Source organism: Schistocerca nitens, chromosome 6 (genome assembly GCF_023898315.1).
Source record: "Schistocerca nitens isolate TAMUIC-IGC-003100 chromosome 6, iqSchNite1.1, whole genome shotgun sequence".
NCBI classification, from domain to species: Eukaryota; Metazoa; Arthropoda; class Insecta; order Orthoptera; family Acrididae; genus Schistocerca; species Schistocerca nitens.
Window position 1 is genome coordinate 375,792,192 of NC_064619.1, and position 17,107 is coordinate 375,809,298.

A 17,107-nucleotide genomic window follows, 5' to 3' on the forward strand; every position below is an offset into this window, starting at 1 on the left:
CCCCATGTGGGGCAGTTGTTGCGTCATTAAATTACCGGCACGCCTTATTATAAAATTAAGCTACTTTGCACCAAGGCAGCTTATCTACTACTGCAATGCAATTTTCATTATTTGAGAGAATAGTCGAGGGGAGTTTGGACGCCTTGTTTTCATAATCAAATGGTGTTTCCATTTTTGTGGACTCTCGAGTTTTTCCCGTGCGGAATAGACGAGAACAACAGACACTGTTTGCAAATACACTAGACCGTTTATTTTGGGATTTGGCTAGGTGGTTTTCGTAAGTAGTGTACCAGAATCACAGAGGGTGGGCTTATTGGTAGTTGGGAGCTCCAATGTTAGGCGCGTAATGGGGCCCCTTAGGGATATGACGGCTAAGGAGGGGAAGAAATCCAGTGTGCACTCCGTGTGCATTCCGGGTGGAATCAGTCCTGATGTGGAAAGGGTCCTTCCGGATGCAATGAAGAGCACAGGGTGCAGCAAGCTGCAGGTGGTGGCACATGTCGGCACTAATGACGTGTGTCGCTTTGGATCTGAGGAAATTCTCTCTGGATTCCAGCGGCTATCTGATTTGGTGAAGGCTGCCGGTCTTGCTTACGAAATGAAGGCAGAGCTCACCATCTGCAGCATCGTCGACAGAACCGACTGCGGACCTTTGTTGCAGAGCCGGGTGGAGGGTCTAAATCAGAGGCTCAGACGGTTTTGCGACCGTGTTGGCTGCAGATTCCTTGACTTGCGCCATAGGGTGGTGGGGTTTCGGGTTCCGCTGAATAGGTCAGGAGTTCACTACACTCAGCTGGTGGCTACACGGGTAGCGGAGGCTGTGTGGCGTGGACTGGGCGGTTTTTTAGGTTAGAAGGCCTCGGGAAAGTACGGGATGGGCTGCAATCTCAAAGGGTGCGTGGCAAATACAAGACGTGCTTGGATCAAGGAACAGTCGGAATTGTAGTTGTAAATTGTTGTAGTCGTGCTGGGAAAGTCCCTGAGCTTCAAGCGCTAATAGAAAGCACAGAAGCTGAAATCGTTATAGGTACAGAAAGCTGGCTAAAGCCTGAAATAAGTTCTGCAGAAATTTTTACGAAGTCTCAGACGGTGTTCAGGAAAAATAGAAAAATGGCTCTGAGCATTATGGGACTTAACATCTATGGTCATCAGTCCCCTAGAACTTAGAACTACTTAAACCTAACTAACCTAAGGACGTCACACAACACCCAGCCATCACGAGGCAGAGAAAATCCCTGACCCCGCCGGGAATCGAACCCTGGAACCCGGGCGTGGGAAGCGAGAACGCTACCGCACGACCACGAGATGCGGGCTCAGGAAAGATAGATTAGGCAGAATTGTTGGTGGAGTGTTTGTGTCTGTCAGTAGTGGTTTATCTTGTAGTGAAGTCGAAGTAGATACTCCGTGCGAATTGGTATGGGTGGAGGTTATACTTAACAGCCGAACTAAGTTAATAATTGGCTCCTTCTACCGACCCCCAGACTCCGATGATACAGTTGCGGAACAGTTCAGAGAAAATTTGAGTCTCGTAACAAATAAATACCCCACTCATACGGTTATAGTTGGTGGGGACTTCAACCTTCCCTCGATATGTTGGCAAAAATACTTGTTCAAAACCGGTGGTAGGCAGAAAACATCTTCCGAGATTGTCCTAAATGCTTTCTCCGAAAATTATTTCGAGCAGTTAGTCCACGAACCCACGCGAATTGTAAATGGTTGCGAAAACACACTTGACCTCTTAGCCACAAACAATCCAGAGCTGATAGAGAGCATCATGACTGATACAGGGATTAGTGATCACAAGGTCGTTGTAGCTAGGCTCAATACCGTTTCTTCCAAATCCACCAGAAACAAACGCAAAATAATTTTATTTAAAAAAGCGGATAAAGTGTCACTAGAAGCCTTCCTAAGAGACAATCTCCATTCCTTCCGAACTGACTATGCAAATGTAGACGAGATGTGGCTCAAATTCAAAGATATAGTAGCAACAACAATTGAGAGATTCATACCTCATAAATTGGTAAGAGATGGAGCTGATCCCCCGTGGTACACAAAACAGGTCTGAACTCTGTTGCAGAGGCAACGGAAAAAGCATGCGAAGTTCAGAAGAACGCGAAATCCCGAAGATTGGCTAAAATTTACAGACGCGCGAAATTTGGCACGGACTTCAATGCGAGATGCCTTTAATAGGTTCCACAACGAAACATTGTCTCGAAATTTGGTAGAAAATCCGAAGAAATTCTGGTCGTATGTAAAGTACAGAAGCGGCAAGACACAGTCAATATATTCGCTGCGTAGTGCCGATGGTACTGTTACCGACGACTGTGCCGCTAAAGCGGAGTTATTGAACGCAGTTTTCCGAAATTCCTTCACCAGGGAAGATGAATGGAATATTCCAGAATTTGAAACACGAACAGCTGCTAGCATGAGTTTCTTAGAAGTAGATACCTTAGGGGTTGCGAAGCAACTCAACTCGCTTGATACGAGCAAGTCTTCAGGTCCAGATTGTATACCGATTAGGTTCCTTTCAGATTACGCTGATACAATAGCTCCCTACTTAGCACACATATACAACCGCTCGCTCACCGATAGATCTGTACCTACAGATTGGAAAATTGCGCAGGTCGCACCAGTGTTTAAGAAGGGTAGTAGGAGTAATCCATCTAACTACAGACCTATATCATTGACGTCGGTTTGCAGTAGGGTTTTGGAGCATATACTGTATTCAAACGTTATGAATCACCTCGAAGGGAACGATCTATTGATACGTAATCAGCATGGTTTCAGAAAACATCGTTCTTGTGCAACGCAGCTAGCTCTTTATTCGCACGAAGTAATGGCCGCTATCGACAGGGGATCTCAAGTTGATTCCGTATTTCTAGATTTCCGGAAAGCTTTTGACACCGTTCCTCACAAGCGACTTCTATTCAAGCTGCGGGCCTATGGGGTATTGTCTCAGTTGTGCGACTGAATTCGTGATTTCCTGTCAGGAAGGTCGCAGTTCGTAGTAATAGACGGCAAATCATCGAGTAAAACTGAAGTGATATCAGGTGTTCCCCAGGGAAGCGTCCTGGGACCTCTGCTGTTCCTGATGTATATAAATGACCTGGGTGACAATCTGAGCAGTTCTCTTAGGTTGTTCGCAGATGATGCTGTAATTTACCGTCTAGTAAGGTCATCCGAAGACCAGTATCAGTTGCATAGCGATTTAGAAAAGATTGCTGTATGGTGTGCAGGTGGCAGTTGACGCTAAATAACGAAAAGTGTGAGGTGATCCACATGAGTTCCAAAAGAAATCCGTTGGAATCCGATTACTCGATAAATAGTACAATTCTCAAGGCTGTCAATTCAACTAAGTACCTGGGTGTTAAAATTACGAACAACTTCAGTTGGAAAGACCACATAGATAATATTGTGGGGAAGGCGAGTCAAAGGTTGCGTTTCATTGACAGGACACTTAGAAGATGCAACAAGTCCACTAAAGAGACAGCTTACACTACACTCGTTCGTCCTGTGTTAGAATATTCTGCGCGGTGTGGGATCCTTACCAGGTGGGATTGACGGAGGACATCGAAAGGGTGCAAAAAAGGGCAGCTCGTTTTGTATTATCACGTAGTAGGGGAGAGAGTGTGGCAGATATGATACGCGAATTGGGATGGAAGTCATTACAGCAAAGACGTTTTTCGTCGCGGCGAGATCTATTTACGAAATTTCAGTCACCAACTTTCTCTTCCGAATGCGAAAATATTTTGTTGAGCCCAACCTACATAGGTAAAATGATCATCAAAATAAAATAAGAGAAATCAGAGCTCGAACAGAAAGGTTTAGGTGTTCGTTTTTCCCGCGCGCTGTACGGGAGTGGAATGGTGAGTAATAGTATGATTGTGGTTCGACGAACCCTCTGCCAAGCACTTGAATGTAAATTGCAGAGTAGTCATGTAGATGTAGATGTAGAGCTTTTGATTTTACACTTAACGCAATTATAGGCTCGGAATTCAATGGTATCTCTAAGAATAAACGCAGTTTCTTTTAAAACCACTCTAAACAACAAAAATAGATGTAAGGACCAAGGACCACATTTTATATGGTTTAAGACTTATCCGATGAAGATAACCACTAGCAAAGCAAAAGAGGTATTATTTTTACATTCAAACTGATCAATAGATTATATATAGCGAGTTTTTCACACTGAAAAAGCTTAGAAATGTCTTCTCTTTTAGTATATTCGTAAGTTAGAGAACATACGTGTTATTGAGGTCAGCATCATCTAGAGACGATTGCAAGAATCCAAGAAACTGAAGAGCCATCGAAATCTTTTGCATGACATATAAATCACATTAGGTTTAATTTATTATCAGAAATCACGTCGCTTTTTTATTACATAATTGTCTACAAACTGTCAATTATTATCACTTTATGACATTTTCTCTTGATCTTTCAGACATAGTGTATTATTGCCATTAAACCTTTGTTACTTTCTTGTTCTGTATTATAATAGCATTTCAATTTTTTACTTCATTAATAAATGGTTCAAATGGGACTTAACATCTGAGGTCATCAGTCCCCTAGACTTAGAACTACTTAAACCTAACTAACCTAGGAACATCACACACATCCATGCCCGAGGCAGGATTTGAAACTGCGACCATAGCAGCAGCGCGGTTCCGGACTGAAGCGCCTAGAACAGCTCGGCCACAACGGCCAGCACTTGATTAATAAAACAAATCTATAATTTTAATTTAAATAACAACTTGAAAAAAGGGAAAAAGTGCTTTTAGTTCAGACTTTAGATATCTCCAGATCAGGCTTCCTCTAATCAACCCCCACGTTCATATAACTGTAGATTTTTTTACCATGTTGTTTAGTAGCCGTCTTGTAGTTACACAAACAATTAACGATTTTTTTGTTACATTGCTGATACTGAGTGAGACGGAGCGCTGGTATTGTGTTCCCCTTGTTCGGTAGGAGCGAAGTCCAAATCACAGTCCCACACCATTCTAATGTCATTTATTTTTTCGTAGTTTTAAAACTCACTTCATGCAAATACCCAGATGGTTCCTTCAAGGACGTCATGACTCATCTCTCAAGCCATTCTTGTCGGCTTAATTACTGGTCATGCTACGGTGATCTCCTCCAAAGATAAATGTGAAAATGAGGGGACAGATTACGTGTTGTTTAACACTTTGATTGTTAAAATGGAACGCGAAAATTTCTGTTGACTGTTACCGTCATCTGAGAGAGTACGACTTTTCCCACCTTTAAAAACGAAGTCACTTGTACTGATGAGTTCGATAGGTCTTCATTGTTGGCTAGTCTTTTTATAAATCTTGTAGATACATAAAACTGGCCGATATTCTGAGAAACGGATAAGTTTACCTGGCTAGCAGTACAAGTTTTATGGCTTTAGTCATGGTCCTTTGCTTCTCCATAGGCGAGTATTCTGCTCCTGTATAAGGTGCATCACCTCGAATAAAGAACATTTTGTAGTCCTCAATCAAGTGACACCTGTCATTACTGGATGTCTCAGATTTACTGCGGTCCATTATCGCTAGAGTAGCATCACCTAATGTAAGGAGAGAAGTCGCCACACGTTACATATAGAGGGTGATAAAAAAGTCAGTATAAATTTGAAAACTGAATAAATCACGGAATAATGTAGATAGAGAGGTACAAGTTGACACACATGCTTGGAATGACATGGGGTTTTATTAGAACCAAAAAGATACAAAAGTTCAGAAAATGTCGACAGATGGCGCTTCATCTGATCAGAATAGCAATAATTAGCATAACAAAGTAAGACAAGGCAAAGATGATGTTCTTAACAGGAAATGCTCAATATGTGCACCACCGTTCCTCAACAATAGCTGTAGTCGAGGAATAATGTTGTGTACAGAACTGTAAAGCATGTCCGGAGTTATGGTGAGGCATTGGCGTCGGATGTTGTCTTTCAGCACCCCTAGAGATGTCGGTCGATCACGATACGCTTGCTGCGACTTCAGGTAACCCCAAAGCCAATAATCGCACGGACTGATGTCTGGGGACCTGGGAGGCCAAGCATGACGAAAGGGGCTGCTGAGCACACTATCATCACTAAACGACGCGCGCAAAAGATCTTTCACGTGCGTGCCTATCAATATGGGGTGGTTCTAGTAAAACCCCATGTCATTCCAAGCATGGGTGTCAATTTTTACCTCTATATCTACATTATTCCGTGGTTTATTAAGTTTTCAAATTTATACTGACTTTTTGATCACCCGGTAATTAGAAAGAAATGACAGACTGATGCATCCTCTTTATGGTCAATAAGCAGCTAGATACAGACACAGTTCAGGCGCACCATCTTGTCAAGGAAAACACAGATGGACGGGGGCAAAAATTAAAATACTAAAAAAAAGAGTCGAGAACATTACACCATATTCCCACTACAGAAAGGAGTACAGTTGGAGCTCGAACTGGCCCGACTTCGCCCTGGAGTGTCAAACGTAAACTGCATAGAAAGATGCAAAAAGCTCTCTGAAGCAGACAATATGCTCTGGTGAAACACTACAGAAGCAGCAACACTTACTGACGTATGCAATAATGAGACAACCGTGCACAAAGAAAGATCTTCTGATAAAATGCGAGACGTCTGTTAATTTTGAGAAAATAATGCACCGACGTCGTGGAACATAAATGAATTACTCGTTAGTATGTGCGAACACATCGTAACGTCTTCGTGTGTCTACTTGTCGTCGCCAAGCAGCGCAAAGTTTTTCTTATGTTTCAAAAATAAAAATATGAATGCGCCGATATCCGTTATCTGTCTTAACGGAAAATTTGTTATCTCCTTTGAGACGATACTTGGCCACGCTTTCTAGAGCATCACGTGTCTGTTCCTTCCGCATTTGTCGGTACAGTGCGTGGCAGAGGACACCGTTTCCTTCGTTTCGCGGCGGCGGATTAGCGGAAAGTAGTTCCGGCGACGATGCGGAAGGCGCTTCGCGGCCCGCGGGCTGACCGTAGGCCTGGCCGCCACAGGGGAGAGCGGCGAACGCCGGGCAGCGGAGGTTCCGCCGGCCTGCGACGCGCCCTGCAGGAAGCGGAGCGCCGCTGATAAGGCGCGATAACCTTGCGCCGTGTTGACACTGTAACGGGTGCCGGGGCCCGAGCACTGTCCCGGTGCCGGACGATTCCGAGCCCCGCAAGAGGCTTACGTAAGCCCGCTACCACTTTTCTGTGTTCCGCCCCGCACTGCTACACGTCTTCTCTCCCAACACTTCCGCGAAGAGGGCCTAACTTAGACAAGGATGACACTAAAGAGGGGAGATACACTGCTGGCCGTTGAAACTATCAGCGGCGATAGCAAATAACTATATTTTACTTACACTATATAGTAGATGATTTGGGGGTATACAGGATGCGAAATGGAGTATAGAACAACAATAATTTTTCTAACCCGTCTGGGCATCACGTCGAACTAAGCTTGAATGTCAGAAATGAGTCCATTGTACCAATCTGCTTCAATTATTTACTCAGAGTTCTCCAACCGTAGTGGTTGCCGAGTGGTAGTAGACAAGGCCCGTCTCTCGGCAACCGACAACGGGAAGTTTTCAGTGAATGAGAGAACTGGGCAACCATCGGACACCCTATGTATCGAGGTAGGTCAGGACAGCATGAGAAATGCGGCCATGTATTATCTCGTTGAAAGATAAAGTCACGCGAAGTTTGATGATAGGGCACTGTTGTTGGCCTTAACAAACCAGAAATGTAACGGCTTCTGTCCAACTTAATCCTTAACGGTTAAGAGAACCAGAAGTGATCGTGTTGTGTGCCAACAGTCTTGTATAGATATTTGTTTAGCATTTAACAGTTTTACATCACAGAAAACAAACTCATTTAAAAAATAATTATTTACTCTACAATACATTCACATTTCAATCGTACTACGGAAACCTTAAAGAAATTTTCCATTGATATATTTCTTAGATGATACTTTTGTAGAATTCACATTACATTTCTTTTTTACGTAAGATTTTATGTTAAAATATTGTCATAAGCTATAAGTATTGGAATCTTGATAAAATTTGCGTACGTAATCCTGTATTTTGTATGACAAGTTACTTTCTTGTGTTCAACCCATAAGTATGCCGGACACTGTAAGTTCTTCGTTAATTTAAGTCCAAAAATTATATGAATTGTTTGCGCCATGACCCACGGTGTTACATTTGTTTTACTTTGCGAAATGGTTTCCTTTCGGGCATCGTGGGGTTAGAAACACGCATATTACGTAAGTTCGTTCGATTGGTCACTCGAATTATGCCCCTTGATGTGCCCCAACGCCACCCCGTACCTTCATGACATGTGCTCGGCCAGTACGATTGTGACTAATGCACTCTGGTAACGTTCGTTCTCTTCGGAGCATCCGCACGCGGATACGTCCACTGTAGTCGTTTTGCGACCTTGAGCTCTTGCATGGTGTCGAGTATGGAATGGCGCTCCTCAACTCATCTTCTCCATATTCTTTTCACAATTGTAGTATCCCGGAGACGTGAGTGTCGGTATTGCAGAACGATATAAACTGTAACATCGATAGCTCATGACTCTGCCGCTGTCCAATTCCGATACATGCTGCTAGACGCTCCTCCTCCTTAAGCTGGACATATTACGATCTTCTTATAAACGAAATGGAAGTTCAGTTTCTGAACAAGAAACACATTGTGTAATTTTGCCTCATACACAGAGTGTACCCGGTGGCTATAGTTAAGCTGCAGCTAGGCAGAGAGGCCCAGGGTGGGCTGTAATTATCGTATGGTACAGAAACTTGCTATCTTTGCTAATGCGTTAATACGAAACCGACTTACGCTGGAAAAGAAATTTATTTCAGTTTTGGCCACCAGGTGCAAATCTGGCGCTATACAGCTTTTGTGCTGTAGGGAAATGATGTATAAAGCTCGCTCAGTTTGAAGAAAGAATGTTTGGAGTTCAAATGGCTCTGAGCACTGTGGGACTTAACATCTGAGGTCATCAGTCCCCTAGAACTTAGAACTACTTAAACCCAACTAACCTCAGGACATCACACACATACATGCCCGAGGCAGGATTCGAACCTGCGACCGGATCGGTCGTGCGGTTCCAGACTGAAGCGCCTAGAACCGCACGGCCACACTGGCCGGTGCCAGAGTTGGTGATCAGAGGGAAGACAATGTGGTTATTGGAATCTACAGTATAGGAGATGTGGGTGTGTTCGATGTGGATGACGAGGGGTGGGAAATTGAAGAGACGGTAGAGGATCCAGGTGGAGGGCGGTAAAAGAATGCGGAAAGCAAGACGGAGTGCATGTCGTTCGAGGATTCGGAGGGATTTATAGCACTCTGGCGGGGTGGAGATCCATGCAACATTCGCACAGCAGAGAAAAGGTCGGATCAGGGTTTTGTGGGGGTGGAGAATAGTGAAGTGATGTCATCCTCAAGTTCGGCCTGTTAGTAGTTTTAGTCTATTGTGGGCTTTCTGTTGGATGATTAGTAGGTGAGCTTTGCGTGCTAGTTGCCGGTCGATGGTTAGTCCAAGATATTTTGGTGTATTACTTAGCTGGACAGGACGGTTGGAAATGGTGAGGTAGAAGTCATGGAGGCGGTAGGTGCAGGTGGTTCGTCTTATAATTACTGCCTGGGTTTTGGAGGGTTTGATCTTCAGGAGCCGTTGGCTGCACCAGTAGGTAAACCGATTGAGTTGAATTTGGAGGGACTGTCTATCTGTTTCCTTTTTCTTTTTTTTCTTTTCTTTCTTTTTTTTTTTTTTTTTTCTTTATTGTATTTCAATTTCCCATCGGGACGGGCTGACAGCAACATATGCGCTGCTCTTTAGCCGAAAGACGTAGAACAAACAATAGAAGACATTTAAAAAACAAAGGAGAAAACATGGTGTACATAGATATAAAAAAGAGGGAACATCATGGAAGACAATAGACAAAAAGTGGCGACTAAAATGGAGATAAAAACCGTACAAAAGTAGCGCACACAAAAACCACACACTGGGACAATTAAAAGAAACACAAGGCGCAGTATGACCGGAGCATAAAAGTATCGATGGATGGCGTAGCACATAACAAACACTGACAGTAACACTAAGTACAAGGCCAACACATAATTAATATCACACCTCTCGACGCACAGGAGAAACAGCACTAAACACAATACTGACGTGGCACACTGACGATGGTCAAAAGGGAGGATCTGCCAGGCGCAAGGAGATGAGGAAGAAGGCGGGGGGGGGGGGGGGGGGGGGGAATGGGATCTGTTTCCGAAAGCGACGAGCTGAAAAGTGAACGCTCCGGGCTTTTTTATTTCATTCTCAATATCGACTGCTGTATTACATGACACGCATAGATTTTCCCCGCTTCGCTAAGTTCCAACCGCGTGCCGCTAGAGGTCCCCGAATTGTAACGTGTAACAAGGCGATGTGTAACGTAACGATGTCGGTGCGTGAGAAACAGCGTGTCGTAATCGAGATTCTAACCGCAGAAGAACTCGTCCACACATGGAGCACTCTGTCCTTCAGCATGACAATGCCACAACGCAGACGAGCGCTGCAGCATCTGCGGCAATCCGTCGTCTTTGGTTCGCTGTCATCGGTCATCTTCCATACAGTCTCGACTTGGCCCATCCGCTTTTCGTTTGTTTCCACAACTTAAAGACCACCTTCGAGCACCGCTTTGATAGCGATGAAGCGGCGCAAGCAGAGATGAGTTTGTGGCTCCGTCAAGAAAGTCAAACATTCTACGGAGACCGTATCAACAAAATGGTCTGTCGTTGGGAGAAATTTGTTCGCTGCCAGGGTGACAATGTTGAGAAATAAATGTGTAGGCACTAGGAATAAAGATGTATAATGTTAATGACGTTTTTTCAAATAGCTGTAAGAGTGATCAGAAAAAAAATTCCCAGGCATTACTTTTCAGCACGCCCTCTCATGCACTTGTTACTCTGGAATGACGTTCAAGCGACGTACGTATTGGTGGTCAGTGTTTTAGTAGTCTTAAACATGAGAGATTATTTGTTTTACTATCAATGCAGCTGGCCCATCTTTAACGCCAAAGAGAAAATGAAAAGATTTTAAATACTAAGATAGTTGCGTTCTACCACCCATGTATGTCATTTATCTGTAAATTTTGCATTTGTATACAATCTCTGTACGAAAATTGGCGAATGGAAAGACAGCTGTAGCTCAGGTTGCGGAAGAAAATATATCGTGTAGTACTCAATCTTACAGTCAACAGATTCATAACAGGCATAGATGATTACTTTTGTTTGGAACAGTGTATGTTAACATGCTCGGAGTCATGTGTTTGTATATCTGTCGGGTGTGCAGCCGGGTGGATTCGTTCACGTAAGTGGCTGACCCGGCCAATACAAACAGTTTATTCGCCGAGAAAGCTTCAGATCATATTGAAGGAGTTGCATTTCCCAAAATATAAATAGCTGTACTGTAGTACATTCTTCTGTTTTTCCTCATCAAAGTGAAATGTGGAGTTTCAGTGAAGTGACTGAAACACGGAATGGGTACAAGGGCATCATATGGACATGCTGCATCATTATATATATATATGCCACAGCAATATTCCAGTATGAAAAATCACAGTGATCGCATAATCGAGATCTTTGTCACGAGCTGTTGGATCCATCTCCTGTAGTCTCCAGAATCGTCTACCTTTGAACATTGATTACACACAAGTTGAAAGTTACGCAGATAAATGACCTTGAGAGATGGTTGAATAGACACATTTCCGTACCATAGAATCACTTTAGTTCCAGGTGGCATATTTCCCTCGTAAGGACTGCTCATTATACGTAATGAATAAAGGACATTTATTACCTTTCTCAATATCCCTGTGGACGCAACATGTGCAGTTCGTTCTTTTTTTTAATTTTTAGCTTTGCTAATGGCAAAATTATTTGCAATAATTGGACATAGGTGATGTGAAACGAAGGGGAGGTTTTAGAGTAGAGGAGCATCAAGTGCCAGTGACGTCAGCTTACATTTCGATACACAGAGTCGTCACGAGGCGGTTCGACCCGCTGGTGTCCGGTTGGTGAGACGCAGACGAGGCGAAATTCCCTTGTAAGAATTTGACTGAATATGCGAGTGGTTTAGGAGCCTTCCTCCGATAGCGGGGCGGTGTTTCCGTTTTTATGTGAAGTCTCAAATTTTGTGGCGTGGAATGCAACGAAAACAACAAGAATCTGCCGAAGATTTGTCAGGTAACAGTGTTAATCTTGACACTTCATACTTGCTGTGGTTCAAATGGTTCTGAGCACTATGCGACTTAACTTCTGAGGTCATCAGTCGCCTAGAACTTAGAACTAATTAAACCTAACTAACGTAAGGACAGCACACACATCCATGGCCGAGGCAGGATTCGAACCTGCGACCGTAGGGGTCGCTCGGTGCCAGGCTGTAGCGCCTAGAACCGCACGGCCACTCCGGCCGGCATACTTGCTGTGTACGGTGATTCCCACCGACAAGGCAAAATCGTGATGGCACTTGTAATCGGCGCATAACTTTCCTTCGGAAACTTTCCAAAACGAGACTTATGTCAGAATTTAACAAGGAAAGTCCCAAAGACGCCGGATGTGAAACGTCATTCACTTCGGGAGTTAAAGTGTTCTTCGAGGTTAAGACAAGACAGGTTTTAATTTTATTGATTTAAGTTGCTTTTACAGTTGCAGTTTTAACTTCATAGACGACCCTTATTCCTAAGAAAAACTGCAATCTAATGGACAGAACTGTGAATTTATCTTTGAAAGATAAAAGTGTGAGGACCTGGATAGATTTGGAAGATTCATGAGAAACATTTATCGATAAGTGTGACGATGTTCAAAGAGCTACACATACTCTTCATTACAGATCGTCTCTCAAGACGAGTTATTAATAAACTCCATACTTCGCCACGACATCCCTCAATTTAAATGAAATTAAGATTTAATATGTTGAGATTTGTTCATATTATAAATTGTAACGGTCGACTCATGCAAGCGACGTACGAAAATGAAAGTGTTTCAAATTAATATTTGTGCTTAACATTGCTAAGGCATTATTACCGTCGTCATAGCACTCAACCGCTTGGCTCTTGAAATGCGAAAATTTTCCGTATATAGATCTGGTATATGAGCGAACTGGGACTGGTACACAGTTCAGTTTGTTGACCACTTTTACGGCAAGGCATATACAAAATATATTAGCGGTTCAGTGATGCTGAATTTAATGGTTCAAATGGCTCTGAGCACTATGGGAGTCAACTGCTGAGGTCATTAGTCCCCTAGAACTTAGAACTAGTTAAACCTAACTAACCTAAGGACATCACAAACATCCATGCCCGAGGCAGGATTCGAACCTGCGACCGTAGCGGTCTTGCGGTTCCAGACTGCAGCGCCTTTAACCGCACGGCCACTTCGGCCGGCTGCTGAATTTAATCAGCGCTATTCACGTGCAGGTGTAGTGTACTGTTTCACTGAGGTTGAAGCGATACTTTGGTGTCTATGACATAGGGGAAGGATATGCCCGCAGAAATAAGGCTTCACTGGACTAAGAGGATAAGCATCCCCGCGATGTTAGAGATACAGAACCGCAGCAAGGAACGAATAATAAACTCATTCGAATATAGATCATTTACACAAGTTTAAACTATTCGTCAACAGATGTTGTTTAGTGAAGTGAGCTGTCGGGAGACACTTATTTTACTTTTTCACTGTACGGTTACACGAATTCGGCAGCTGCTGAGAATGAAGACGCACTACTTAGAATTCCACTTCTGCTACAGTTTTCATAGGAATAAATCATAGCAGAGTACTGATCCACGTTATACATGAGGCGATATGCAGAATAAAATCACAGTTTTACGTGGCACAGTGCAGTGCGAAAGAAGTTCTTCTACACATCTGCGTAACGAAGTGGTGATAGTCGTATAGATATTTCAGGCAGTTATTTAGAGGGGTGTTTCTGGGTTTAAGAACCAGCGAAGTAAGTGTCGAATTAGACAAACCTCTCCCATATTGCATTCAGTTTCTTTTCAATGTTGAAACTACGGACTATGCAACGCTGCAATTGTTACAGCGTCGATTTATTTTGTCAGCTATTGGGATTAACAGAGGCTGGACTCAAAAACATTTCCAGGATATGAGTTGTTGGGCGGTAGGGTGCGGGGGAGAGAATTCATATTAGTTTAACGCTGAATAGCGAAAAAGTTTTGGGATTTCACTGACTTTCACGGCAAAGAGTCAGTACCCATTACATTTAGTGCCTTTCTTCAAACTTTTACTGCATTAATACGTACATCTGTTTGTGTGAAGGGGCAGGATTCGATATCACTTTATGAAGATCATTTTATTTTAATGTAGGTGGAATGGGGGGGGGGGGGCGAGGGGGCAGCTAATGTACATCCTCGCCCCTCTCCCCACGTTCTCACCTTCCCCCACCCCGCGCTATGTATGCCCTTCGACTTTGAAGTATCATTTAAAAATGTAATATATTAAAAAAACAGTTGTTTTTCATTAGTATCGCAAAGTTTGCTAGCCTCTAAACTTCTACATCAGCAAACATGTTCTTTATATTCACAGTTGAAACTTGAAACAGGTCCCAAGATTTTAAAGAAAAATTGTGTCAACGAATTGCGTCGAACGAAAATGAGATAGCGGTATCTAATCCGCAAGACTTCTGCGATCAGCATTGTGTTGCAGCTTGCAGTTTACGAAATCTGCGGGCAAACACCAGTTTCACTCTGCAGATACAGTTTGCTCCGCCCAGAATCGACGGACAAAGGTACTACTGTGTGCTGTATCGCTATCTCGATATAGCGAGCCTATCTGTATTTACAAGAAACATGCTCTATCATTCCCTGGTACATGCACAGTTGCGACACAAAGGTTGTATCTGTTTCCAGACTTCGGGTCGATTTATGGTAGAAAGGTGAAATCAACGTAGCTTCGATAAGCAGCAGGTTTTGTCAAAATTATTGACTGTTCCTTACTGACTGTTTTCATAATTCAGTTATCATTTTCAGAATCTGAAAACCACCAGCATTTGGTGATTTGATTATACCATTTGCGAATTGACAGTCATTAGCGGTACGTGGGTCAGCTGGGGATATGTCTGAATAGGGAGGCCATAATAATATTGCGGCTGTAACGACACAGGAAAGGTTCGTCATTGTCGTGAGATTTTAGATAGGTCCCCTACAGACTTTCCTTGAGTTCCGGTCCCCAGCTGCACACGCCCTTGTTGGCCCTGCATTTTTACGGGCGTCAACTACCTACCTTCCATTAAGTTGTCATTTCCGTCTATTCTTAAGTCGTTGAGTTCAGCAAAGAACTTCTTGGTCCATCCGTCATCCAATCACGGGGCTAAATAACATGTCCACTTCTTATTGATGAACTTTGTTACACACTGGCCATCTAACGACTTTGGAAACAAGTTAATGTCCGGCGTTAATTTGTGAAACTTATCAGTATCATGATCTGACACGACTAAGAGAGTAAATCATGATTTGGAGTTAGACCCACACTTGTTACCAAAATTTATTTTCCCAATGAACTTTGCTTTGACCTCTGACACATGCTACCGATCTGGCATCTGACACGTGACAGAAGTCCCGACATCACTGTGTTAAAACAGTATACTGTAGATTGGAGTACTTACATATAAAATCGACGTATCCAGTGGTTTTGTATGTATACCACCGAGACTTACGGGGATCTGGAGGGGTTCAACAGAAATACGGAAGCACCGCGAGATAGGCATGCTCGAACATTAATGAAGATGCTAGCCAAGTCTACAAGCTGTTCTGTAGTATTTGACCACGAACGCCCCTTATGCAATGTTCTCAATACGCGCACCAAGTATCAGTCGCGGCCAGAACAGTGTTCTGTATAGTTGTAGTGCGTCACATAGGAGCTGAGTGAATTCTAACGTGGAAAAACTGTTGGTGTTCGCGTGGTAGGTGCTTCTGCAACCAAGATAGCTAAAATATTTGGTACTTCACGAGGCACCGTATCGAAGATTCATACCGCACCCGGAGAACGCAGAAAACCATCATCCGCTAAGTCACAACGCAGGCGAAAGTGTATGTTGAGTGATCGTGCGGACGGTCATTTAAGATGACTGTGACGAAGAATAAGAGGACGCTAGCTGCAAAGGTGATTGCAGAACATTGTCGCATTCGCGAACCCTATCAGCACCAAAACAACACGAAGGGAGCTTCGTAAGTAGCTTATTGCAGGATGAGCTGGAATTTCAAAACCAATCGTTAGCGACGCAAATCCCCGTAGCAGGAGAACGTTATGCCGCAGCCATAAAATCTGGACTATGCAGCAATGGAAGAAAGTCATTCAGCTGTATGAGTCGTGTTTCGCACTGTTCCCAACTTCTAGCTGAGTTAACGTCTCAAGAATGAAACAAGGTGGGGGTTCGATAGTAATTTGTGCAGCCGTGTCATGGTATTCCATGGGCCATGTGGTTACTCCGCAAGGTCACATTACTGCCAATGGTTTGTTCGCCAACATTGACACTGTGTTCCTAGACGACACAGCACCCATCGTCCAGGTCTGGGTTTGTGAGCACGAGGATGAACTGTCGCATGTGACCTGGCCACCACAGTCACCGTATCTCAGTATTATTGAGCCTTTGTGGTCGAATTCGGAGAGAAGGGGGCGTGATCGGTATTGGCCTCCACCGTTTTGCAGGAAGAGTGATATACGGTTCCCTTGAGAACGATACAGGATCTGTACTTATCCGTTCCGATACGACTGGTAGCTGTTTTGCATGGCAACAGTTTTCTTACATCGTTTTAGGCGTGATAATGTGTTGTATTTGTGGCGTTTTCATATTCTTGTCCAACCTCTATATATTCAAACCGATAAGTTTCATTGTGGTTCCGATCTCACAAACTTATCTCCCCCCCTAATTGTTTGAGTGGACTTACAGGTCGGAGAAAGCATGGAGTCTTGTAAATAAGTATGGCGTCCAAACAAACATATGGGACAATTATTGATTTAATAAAGCCCTTATTAGTACCTGGGAATAAAATTCCATTTAACCAAATTTTATCGCGCTTTTGTAGCAATCTGTTCTTTCTCAGTTT